The sequence below is a fragment of the Thalassophryne amazonica genome, chromosome 16 (assembly GCF_902500255.1).
Source record: "Thalassophryne amazonica chromosome 16, fThaAma1.1, whole genome shotgun sequence".
Lineage (NCBI taxonomy): Eukaryota > Metazoa > Chordata > Actinopteri > Batrachoidiformes > Batrachoididae > Thalassophryne > Thalassophryne amazonica.
This window is the reverse complement of record NC_047118.1, coordinates 73607349-73619676: the sequence shown is the minus strand read 5'-3', so window position 1 is coordinate 73619676 and position 12328 is coordinate 73607349. Positions and strand designations below refer to the sequence as shown.

The window sequence follows — 12328 nt, the reverse complement described above, 5'->3', positions numbered from 1 at the left end:
GTGAGTGATGAGTGTGTTTGATTTGCAATTAACCAGTGTCGTAAGCCAGGAGTACCTGTGACGCATGTGGTTAGCACGCGACAATCACTCCTGACTAGCATGTCAGCAAAGCCAATATCACTTCGTGCCTCTCCTCAGCTTCTATCACCTGTTTATAGCAGGTCCAACACCTTGAGTCATTGCGGCAGTATGTTTTGAAGAAATGAGCCAGAAAAAAGTGGAGCTTTCCATTAAGGAGCATTCTAAGCAACAATTTGAGGATGCCATGATGTCATGATAAACAATTCTGGTGCTTAAAAATGCAACGTTACATTCATTTGTGGAAAACATTCAAGTTTCTGTGAAGGCTCTCAGCTGTCCAGGTGGTTTCCATACTAGAGAAGCTTGAATCTTCGACTGGACTGGGTTGCTTGATGCGAGGACGTTTCGCTTCAAATCGCAGAAGCTTCTTCAGCTAAAATTCTTGCTCTGGTAGTCTGACTTCTGTCTTGACCCTTGTAGAGAAGAACAAACAGAAGCCACAAAAGCTGGAGTTTTAACCATCTGGGGTCGACGCCGTTGTATACGACGTGTAAGACCAAGCTTTACTAAATTATAAATAACTTTTTAATGATATGAGATAGAAGCTTACTTTTTTTTGCTGAAAAGTTAACTCCGCAGACTTTCGAGCCAGCAGCTATTGGCCATCTTTGTACTCCTCATAGAAGTTGTGTGATGACGTGCGCAATGTGAGTGTCCAATTGGAATTGGTTCACCATCACATGGTTTTCCAAAATCCAATAGTAGGGCAGATTTACCTCACGTGAAAAGCCAAAGATCATTTTCAGGAGTGATATGTTACTAGTTGGCCCCTTTGAATAGCCACCTGGGTGCTCCAATGAGTACATACTATTAGTACATACTCAGTGTGCCCTGCGCCATTATGCACAGCAATCAGTGAAAGCAGGAGCAGACGGAGAGCCTGTGATGACAATCTCACATGCTCAAACAAAGAGTGTGTAACTGTCAGGACTGCTCCACTAGTTTGCATGTGAATGTTACTGGATAACTCTGTTGCTTTCTCTGCATAAAGCACTGTTTACCATATCAATGGACAACAAAACCCATAGACCATTTTGTATATATTGTTCAAAATGTGCATTTGTGTTTATTGTTTGAACATTTTTGTTGTTCAGTCTTTCACACAAGACCTCAAATTACCTTTGTGAAGTGTCGCAACAGTCGTTTATTATAGTTTGCTGTGTGTTTTGAATAAATGTGTGGAAAATTATTTTTCGCTTTATTTTTTCCTTGCCTATTTTTTATTGTAAACCTTTATTACACTTATAAAACAACAAAAGCATATATATTTTGAAAGCACTGGTTGTCCTGAAAAAAAAAGACATAAAACTTGATTGTGGGATGCAGGGAGAGCTGTTAACAGCAATAATAAAACATTTATGCCAGGCGAGTGAACTGTCCAAAAAATGCTCTTGGACCCCAGAGGGTTAAAAGAGGAAGAATGAAGACCTAGTCTCATTTACAATCTGTTATGTGCAGACGCAGGTTGAGGAGCGGACCAACGTCTGACCGAACCCAGCACTAAATAACCAGAAAGCGGTTCCACAAACAAAACAATTTTATTTCCCCTCCAGTGCAATAATTAGTGTACAACATAAATATTTGGTTTGTCTGGCGGAGTGAAGGACGGCGCACTCTCCAGCACCCAAAAGGATCAAAGCCTCAGCGCTTCTGGACTCAGATTCACTGCCAAACACCCCCCAGGTGGACACGACAAACTGACTCTGTGAAGGATGGAAAAGGTGAGGTAAGTCAACAGAGCTACAGCAAATATCTTTCAGAGGCACACACTATCAGCAACACATTCAGGTCTGAATTTAAGCTTTATGTAAATGAGCAGCTTCTCACAACAGGTGGAGGATCATCAGTCCGTACGCCACGGCAGTGAGAAGCAAACTGCACAATTCTCATCAGTGTTCAAATATACTGCGGAACAAAATGCCAAATTACTATTAACGATCATTCAGACAATAATCACCTCTGATGTGTGCTGACAGCATGTGTCCCTCACCCGTCCTCCTTCACAGGCACGATGTGTCAAACCCTGGCGCGGTCCTCAGCATCTCACAAACGAACGTCACAAGGTCGAGTTCCCGGCAATTCTACTTGAACCACTCATGGCTTAAATGCAGAACGCCATCTCATTATCTGCTTCAGCTGAAAGTCTTTAAGTTTACACGTGAGCATCATCCACAGGTGCTGCGAGTCAGTAGGCCTGCACGTGAACATCCTCCACAGGTGCAGCTAATAATGCTGATGAGGGTGAAGGACTCTTCTGCCAGCACCGTCTCCACAGACAAAAACCAGTTTGCATACCACCTGGAGAGCAAAGAAAAGAAAACAACACAAAAACATCCAGCCAAACCCCCCAACACACAACACAATCATTTCTTTTTGCAGAGCTCAGTCCTATGCAGAACGCCTGCGTTTGGGTTTGGCTGTGAATCATGGTGAAACCCAGTGCTCAGAGTTTGACATGGCTGATGCAAGACATTCCCCACCCTCTGTACACAACACTACCGGACACACAGGACTGGAACTTCCCTGTAAGTCCACTTATGTTTTCTGTTGATTTTCAGGTGTTGTATTCAGATTGGTAGGTAGAAGGAAGTCATTATTCTTAATGGCTTTTACATGTTGAGGTAACTTAATCCTGTGTTGTTTCCTTCTCAAGTTAGCATAGTCTTCCACTTCAGTTACATCCCCTTTGAATAAACCATACCTCGATATAGTTTTATAATGCAAGCCTTCAGTGGATTAATTCTGTGAATTCTACCAGCAATATTGTATAGCTGTAATTTGTGCTAACCTGTTTCAAGCTATTGTTTCTCCTGTTTCTGTCTCATGTCATCAACCATACTTGCATTGTTGCATGTTTTAATTCCGCAGATGTGCTATTTGTGCTCATACTGCATCATCAGCAAGCTGCCTATCCTGACAAGCACAGGTTGTCCTGAAAAAAGAGACATAAAACTTGATTGTGGGATGTAGGGAGAGCTGTTAACAGCAATAATAAAACATTTATGCCAGGTGAGTGAACTGTCCAAAAAATGCCCTCGGACCCCAGAGGGTTAAACCTAACCAGACCCCTTCTACCGCAAGGCAGGCTGCTATTGGTTAGTGACTAAACAATTGCTTTAATTAGCACCGATTGTGCTCTAGTTAGCACCCTCCTAATGACAGGGTAGCTTTCCCTCCTAACGATGGGACTGACGCTTCTCCTGACGCATCTCCTGATGACGTGAATGACTCATTACCATGAACAAAAGATGGAAACTGCTTGAAACTCTTTTGTTCATGGCGATGAGAGTTCAAGAGCAAGAATTTTAGCTGAGGAAGCTTCTGCGATTTGAAACGAAACGTCCTTGCGTCAAGAAACCTAGTCCAGTCAAAGATTAAAGCTTCTCTACAATGAAAACATTTAAGTGTACTGCTCCAGTGAAGGGTCACGAAAAGAATACACCAACTAAATATAACTTATGACTTATAAATGTGACTTGGATTAATAGAGCACTTTTCAACACACTCAAAGCGCATTACAAGTTACATTATTCATTCACTTGCACATATTGGTGGTGGTAAGCTACTAGTGTAGTTAGTAGCTTCTGTAACTGGCAGAAGCGTGGCTGCTATTCTGCACCTATGCCCCCCTCTGATCATAACAGACATACACCTCATACACAGACAAGGTGGGCAATGGACACAATGACAATATGTAGATTTTCGACTGGTTATGAGCCGGATTCAAACTGCCGAACTTTCAGTCACAAGACGGCTTGCTCTACCCACTAAGCTATTGCCGCATATAATATGTGATGCACAGGCTTGGGGAGTAACGGAATACATGTAACAGCGTTATGTAATTAGGATACAAAAAAAAAAAGGTAACTGTATTCCGCTACAGTTACAGAAAAAAGACGTATTCAGATTACAGGTATATTTAGTAAAAATGGGGATTAGTTCGCAGGATTACAATTTTAATGCATTTTATGATATTATCTGTATATAATATATTTTTTTTCTTTGAAATGAAAACATCCCTTCATGGACAGCGACATGACGTCTCCTCACCGAGCAACATATTGATGTTAATGCATTTTCAGTGGAGATTCGCGACTGAACACCCTCAGAAAAATGCTCGCAAAATACGTGTTAAAAAATGCCATTTTGACCTGGATATCGAGCCAGTAAAATTAAATTACATTAAATTATGTCAGGAAAGTATTAAACTTACTCTGACACACACACACATTCCCAAATATTAGTGTTGAAAGTTACACGGATCTGCGCTGTTCAAGCTGCTGAGCTGAGGCATCCTGCTGCTGCTGCTGTGTTCAACGCGGCTCCTAAAATCATTACAATACAATACAATACAATGACAATACAATGTTAAAATATACATATTATATTTTAACACAATTATCCTTTATTGACCGAGTTTTATTCATGAAGTCAGTAGTGTGTATACACATCTGTGTGGGTGTGACTGTGAGCAGCACAGCGCAGGTCATTATAATCTCATTATTTTAAGGTGCCAATTTAAAAAAAAATCCCCAGTCTTGTCGAACTATTTTAATCACTAACGACAAATATTTTAACTAGACATTGATCTAGCAGTGGAAAATATCAACTAGACATAAGTGAAGAGTTAATGTTCTGTGTCATCAGGCGACACAGGTACAACAGGAGACATACAGCTGTTCATCATCCAAATATCACAGACAAAGTGACAAGAAGAACCAAAACCACTTACTTATGGAAGGAAATATTGTCTCCCTTGTTCCTCTGTTTGTGGCTTTCCAGCATATTCCACCTGTTTCTTGAACTTCTATGCATGCAAATCATTAACTTGCCCGGAATTAAAATGGCGATCACGCCTCCTTACTAACAGGATTTAATTAATGGTTTTCATTATGCTGTTGTTCTTATTTTGAAAGTTCAATAAGTGGACTGATATGTTAAACATGCTATGTGAAAGACTAAAGTAAGATAATTTTATGTTTACTGAACAAGTAGCAGAATTTTGTTGTTTTGTGTATTGTTCTGCAAGCCACTTTTAATTACAAATTCATCCGCACACTGCCTGAGTTTTCATTATCCTTCATTTGTTTGGCATTTTTTGTTGAACATTTAGCAGGTGAACACTGGGTGTGTTTAAAACAATATTGTGGTGCTCTTAATTCATAATGTGAAGTAAAACAGAGCATGCCATGTAAAAGAAACTTTTATTTTTGCTTAATAAACTGTACTATGTGGTCAAGACTATTTCTATTTAGTTTCTTTTGTCTGTATTAGCATATTTGATATTGGAGAAATCCAGAAGTAATTGAAAGTAATCAAATTACATTACTTTAATATTATGGTACTTGGATTACATTACTGATTACATTTTTCAACAGGTAACTATAACTGTATCAGAATACATTTTTAAAGTAACCCTCCCAACGCTGGTGATGCAGCCATGACTGACTGACTGCATATGAGAAAAGTGAGAGTAAGAATGCTGACTGGTATGAGGTTCACTGGGATGAGATGGAACCTGTGACGGAGGCAAAGACCAAGGCCCTCCAGGCCTACAATGCTGTACCTTGTCCCAGTACATGACAAGACTGCCAGTCACTGCGCAAATACCTTCTGGCTGAATCTATGCACCAGCATACATAGTGCTGACCAGAGGCGATTTTAGACTTCCAGTTTTAGAGATGCTTAGCACATTTTAAAAATTTTTAAAATCTAGATGTCCAGAAATACAATTTCCCATGATTTCAGAGTGAAAACAGTGCTTGTAAAAGCTGCATTCATTGTCAGAATGATAAAAAAACAAACAAACAAACAAAACAAAATGCATATTAGTAATGGATAACGGCCCATACATAGAATTCCTGCATTCTGGTGCAGTTTATATAACAAATAATTTAATCTCCTAATGTGATGAGGGCAAATAGTAATTGCAACTTTGGAGCAGGTCTGAAATATTCAGAGGATGAGTAAAGTATATTATCCTTGTTTATATATTAGTCTTATGAGCCTATAGTTATTGACCATTTTTTATTTCATCTTAACAGATTATTATGTCATAGTACTTAGTACAGAACACTCACCCTGGTATCACTTTTCAATTACATTTAGACAGTTTTAGGCATTACTTACATTGTGTTTTAGTTTTGGCTATTCATTTATTTATTCTACAAACTGATTGATATCTCGTTTTTTCTGGCAGCACGCACATCCACGTTGTAAGTCATAGTTCTGATCAGTGAGGTTTAGTGCCGTGTGCAGGAGGACCTGGTTTAGCACAGCTACAGCAGCACTCCACTATAAGGCTGGATGGAGAACACAGATGATATACTGCACATAAATGGGTTCAGGATAAGAAATATATGAATATGAATTATTTATTGAATTAAAGCAAAGCATAGAAAAGACAGACAAGATCTAATGAAGTCCTTAAAAGTAATAAAATTAAAAATGTGTGACTCAAAAGTCAGAATTCAAACCAAAACACGAGTAACACAAGTAAGACACCTCCACAGTCTGATACACATATTCAATTTCCACTTAGCTTCACTTTCCATCCTTTGCTATTCTCAATGTCCATATCTACTATCACATAAGGTCTATAGAGTGCACAAACCTCACCTGAAGCTTTTTTTTTGCTTTTGAAAAAAAAAAAAAATGCTCTGATATCCATCTCTGCACTGCAGGTTTGGTTTGTCACTTACTGCTAACAAATAAAAATACAAAATGAGTTTTAGGATTTATGCCTTTTTAGCAGGAATTTAAATTATTCACTTATTATCATGCTGTGCATTAAACGTTGTGGTAAAGTTTACTGTCTTAATTCAGAAATGCTTAGTTAAGGACCTTAACTAAGCATTTAAGGTCAAATCTGTGTACATGGGATTTGATGTAGGAGAGTGATTTGTTAATGGAAGCTACACGTAGCTGACGAGGATTTAGTTGGAAAAAAAAAAAGACAACACCGAATCAATCTTACACTAATTTGTAGAGCAATATACTGTGTTTTGCGATAGGTAGCCAGGTGAGTAAAATAAGCACTTTTCAGAAAGTTGCACTCGCTCTTCACATTCAGAGATATAAACTGTGAATAAATACCTCGCAAATGTGACAGTCGCCTGGCAATCACTTGACAGCGCGGCTGGGCGAGGTTACTGCCAGCGCTCACAGGACAGCGCCTCTGCTAAATGTGCACCACCTGCAGCAGCACCACGCGACACAAACACATACCAGATCAGAGAGAGAGATGAATGTAGGTGCACTTCGTGGATTGAACCATTTGCCCAAGAAGGGGAGATGATCAAATTACTGTGTTCTTGTAATACATATTTTGGCATAATGCTTGAAATAGGTTGTTTAAAAAAATAGTAGTATAGAAGCACCCCTAAAAATAGGCTAACTCCACCCCCGCTGCTCACGATGTCGAGGATACAAGGGGCATGTACGAGGGCTTAAAGAAGGCAATAGGCTCCACTACCTCCAAGTCTGCCCCATCAAGTCCAAAGTTAGTGAAGTGATCTCAGACCAGGGAAAACAGATTCAGCTTTGGGTTGAGCATTACCTTGAACTGTATGCAAGCCAGAATGTTATAACCAATGCAGCTCTAAATGCCATCTCAGACATGTCAGTTCTGAACAGCAGGATCCCCTCTACATCACCTTTATAGGTCTGACAAAGGCATTTGACCTGGTCAGCCGGAGTGGACTCTTCATGCTCTTGCAGAAGACTGGCTGCCCCCCACAACTGCTAGATGCCATTGTGTCAGCACAGTCTGCTTCAGCAGTGGAACATCGGAGGCCTACCCTGTCAACAGTGGCGTTAAACAAGGACTTGGTCTTGCGCCAACACTTTTTGGCATCTTCTTCTCCATGCTGATCACGTATGCCTCCAAGGATTGCAGCGAGGCAGTCTACATACATACATACTAGAGCTGATGGCAAGTTGTTCAACATGGTGTGCCTTCTTGCCAAGACAGAAGTCCAAAATGTTCTTATCCGAGAGCTGCTCTTTGCGAATGATGCAGCTTTGACATTACACATAGAAGTTGGATGACAGCAGCATGTATGCCATATCTCACATGCCTGCAAGGATTTTGGACTGACCATCCGAAGAAGACGAATATTATGGGGCAGGACACAGACTCTCCTCCCATGATTGCCATTAATGCATCCAACCTGGAAGTTGTTGAGAACTTATCTCAGGTCCATCTTCGGCTTGCTCTCTATTGCTTCTGATTGCCAAAGCAGCAGCAGTTATGTCCAGACTGAACAAGAGACTCTGGAATAACCCCGGCCTCACTGAGAAGACCAAACATTTACCAGGAGTGTGTGCTCAGCCACTCTACAGCCGGACATGGACAACATAATGTACATATACTAAGGGAGCTATGACCAATACCTTTGCACCCCCCCCCCCCCCCCCCCAGAACTAAACCAAATCAACGTTCCTTCAATGATCCCAAAACACAAACAGGATGTTCCCAAAAATAAAAACTGGCCTCAAGCCAGTTATCCAAGATGGCTGCCAAAATATAAACATATAAACAACTTAAATATCACAGAGATTCAATGGGAAAACCATTGCAGGTCACAGCAAACTCATTTGTGCCTAAACTAAATTCATTCATGGGTTTAAGATTTAAAATGGTGTCCAAAATGGCCACCAATAGACCTTTATCATTGAAGCTCTGAGGTGCATTATCAATGAGATGCACACATCTGTGATACAGGGACATCTGTAAAAGGGGCATTAAGGTTTCGCACAAATACTCCTAAGACATTACTCTTTTGTAATAACCGATTAGCCACCTGAATTTTCAATCTTGTTGTTAAGCTCTTGTAGAAGAATTTTTAGGTCCATATTTGAACTGTGATGAACTATCAAGTGTCCTGATCTGAACTGTATGTCCTCTGGTTGAACTAGCAGGTGTTCAACCCAAAAAAAGGGCTCTATTAGTCATTCAGTCTGTCAGGGGCTTTCCAAGGCCTTTTAGGTGCTTTCCCGCAGGCCACGTGCAGGGGCCTCAGGCCAGCTGCACGTGTGGCTGAGGCCACGTGCGGGGGGGGGGGGGCCTCAGGCCAGCTGCACATGTGGCTGAAGGTCTTTTAAAAAAATCAGTTGTAAATCCTTCACGTTTTAATGGGAGCGTTTGTCACATTGAAATAATGGCCTAACACCTGCTTAGGGTTCACTAGAGGACGCTTCCAATAGAAAACCATGTCTTGGGAATGAAATAAATAAAAAAGTTGAAGGAGGAGTGATGCCCGCGGGTCTCCAATAAATAGACGAGCGCGGTTGTCATATTCAGTCTCTCTAGAGGACTCAGTTTGTCTAAGCTCTGTGTCGAAGGCTTAAATAAACTTAAAAACTCTGTGCATTTTATCTTGCTTAAGGCTGAATTATTCTAAAGTGTTGTGTCCTTTTCTAGCATATCACTTGCAATTAGTTTGTGTTATCTAAAAGACGACATCCTGAGAAGACTAAAGACGAGCCACGACAGAACTTGGCGAGCCAGCCAGGAGGGTCCAGGGGCATTCCGGCAGCCTGGAGCAGTCCAGCTCATCCCTCCAGACCGTAAATAACAGTGATCACGACTAAAAGGTAAGCAGAAACCTTTTATAACTTCTGCACGATCTGGAGGAGTGAGTCGGGATTTCCGCCCAAGTTGACAGGTGATATTTTTAATTGCCTCTTACCCAAAAGAACCTGGACTAAGAAAACTGATAAGAGACTAAAAAAAGATAAGATTGAAAATGATCAGGCCTTGTAGATAAAATGCTCAGAAGGTGTGTGTGTTCCCGGGAAAAAGAATGTCTGTGTGAGCGAAAGGTCAGGAATGTTCATGAACTCTGGTGTGGAAAAGAATGTGTGGAGAACTAACCTGGATGTTTTTTGGGGAATGCTTGGGGAATAATTGGTGTTGAAATTCGTTACTAACGTGCCGACTGATAGCATGCGCTGTAGGGGTTAATTTAGGGGAGTATACTGACAAATAGATACAAGGTAATACAAAGTTATTTAAAGAGTTTAACAGAGACTGAAGTGAAATAAGTGAGAAAAAGAGTTTAACAGAGAATACGTGCAGAGGAAGCACAAGATAAGCGCCTGAGGGGGCGCAGTAGAAATACCGTACATGATAAAGAGATTTAAAGAGAAAGTGCAAAGTAGCACAGCTGACAGTAAGTAAAAGAGCTCAATAAAGGACGTCATTTTTTAAGAAAAGAGAAAAACTATAAAAAAAAAATAAAATGAATGAAGAGTTAGTGCAGAATACATGAGAATTAATGAAGCAGAAAATAGTGCAGTAAGGCACCAGATACACGCTTGTGGGGCGTGGGAGAAGAATAAGTAATTAAGTACACAGTAATATGAGTTTTTTATAAGAAAAGAAAAAGAGAGTATTTTCAGTGCAAAGGCACATTAAGCTCATGAGGAGCTCAGTAAGTGAAAAAAAAAAAAGGTAGAAGAAAGTGCAGAAAGGCACAGGATACGCACGCGAGGCGCGGTAAGGCGTAGAAATAAATGAAATATTGTATGCTCAGAAAGGAGCTTGTGAAAAATAATATATTAAGCACAGGATATGCACGCGAGGCGCGGTAAGGCGTAGAAGTAAATGAAATATTGTATGCTCAAAGAGGGCTTGTAAAAAAAAAAAAAAGTAATATATGAAGTTGCTGACAGCGCCGGAGAAGCTGTCTAACGTGAAGAAGAGATACATGCTTAAACAGAACACATTGGTGTTAAGTGAATAAAAAGGTTGTTTAAAGCCGCGGAGTGAAAAGTGGCAGAAGTCTAGATAGAGATATATAGAAAGTTGTTTTTAATAATTTTTGTGTATAAAGCTTTTGAAGATTGGTGTGTCGGAGAGTGGAGAGTAATCTGTGTAAAGCTGTGAGGGCTTGCAGGCTGGCTGACATACAAGATTAATGTGAAAGAGTACGAGGGGGAGGTATTTAGACCCAACAGGAGGACTTGGGAGGTGCATGACAGGCAGAGAGGAAAGTGTGAAACAGAGACAGTGAAGAAAAAGACAGGAGAAGAGTGCTATGTAAATACAGAAAAGGTAGATATTATTTCAAAGAGAGAAAACTAATAAACAAACATAGCAGAAAAAGACGAGAAGCAGAAAGTTAAAAAATTAGAAGGAAAATAGAAAGTCGGGAGCAAAGACATTAGGAAGTGTTATGGTTGTAAGAGGATTAAATAAATAAAGTTGGTTATAAATCAAAAGAGTTACAGCTTAGATTATAGTGAAAAAGCTGACAGACTGATCAATGCTTGGGACAGTCATTGATGGGAGACTTAAGTGATGATGAAATAATACTCCCAGAACATTACTTGACTGACGGAGACATCGAAACCCAGGGAATCAGGAAACATTTTTGGCTGGAAAGGACCTATTTTGACAGGGTAGGAGCAGAACATTGGCAGGACGAACAAGAGATCAATCAGAAATTATGGCAGATTACTAAGGTAATCAATCTGAAGCAAAAGAAAGAACAATTCCCTCTAATTAATTGGGAGCTGCTGATAAGACGTCTGTGGCATCAGGGTTTAACCCCGTGGTTGGAGCTGCTTTGTGCTGATCCTAATAAAGAAATTAGCATACCATTAAATCATTTAATAACACTGCCAACTGATCCAGGTGAAGAACTGTTTCCTAGGTTGACTCTGACTGTGGTCCCAAGGAAGGTTCGGTGGGAAACAGGTAAATTTTCGTATTTAGTTAAAGAAAAAGAAGACGGGCATAACAGTTGGAAATTTAATCCTTTTAAGGGTTTAAAATACAAAACAGGTGTTACAGCCAGCAAGTTATTGGTCTGGATCAGGACAGCCCCTGAGGGACTACCAGAACACCATAGAAACACCTCACATAGCGTTTGTCAGGGTTACATGGGTAACTCTCAAGGTCAAGGTCGGGAAAGTACCCCGCTAGACTTAGTACTAAGAAAATATCCAGGAAAACGCACTAAGGCCAACCAATGTATGAGAAAGTGGCACAAAAGGTCACATGGGGGCAGGCAATGGCCTTTGGAGGGATCATTTGATCCGGTGATGTGTGAAGCAGTTGCGGTAGAAATACAGAAAAAAGAAATTAAAGATCAGCAGAAGAACGTAAATAACAACAAAAAACGCACTGAAGAAAAAGAAGTTTTGGCCTTGTTCAAGCAGGAAGCACAGAGGCTACAGCAGAAAAGAGAAAAAATGACAGAGGAAAGATCCAAAGACACTAAAGCCAGTGCACCGAGCT

At 40.4% G+C, this 12328-nt stretch overlaps 1 long non-coding RNA gene across 1 annotated transcript; it reads left to right on the top strand.

The window, feature by feature from the left end:
- The first annotated feature begins 202 nt into the window (after positions 1-202).
- LOC117528594 lies at positions 203-10512 on the top strand. Its single transcript, XR_004565826.1, has 3 exons — positions 203-319; positions 10368-10376; positions 10503-10512. It is a non-coding gene; the product is annotated as an uncharacterized LOC117528594 (long non-coding RNA).
- The last annotated feature ends 1816 nt before the right edge of the window (positions 10513-12328 follow it).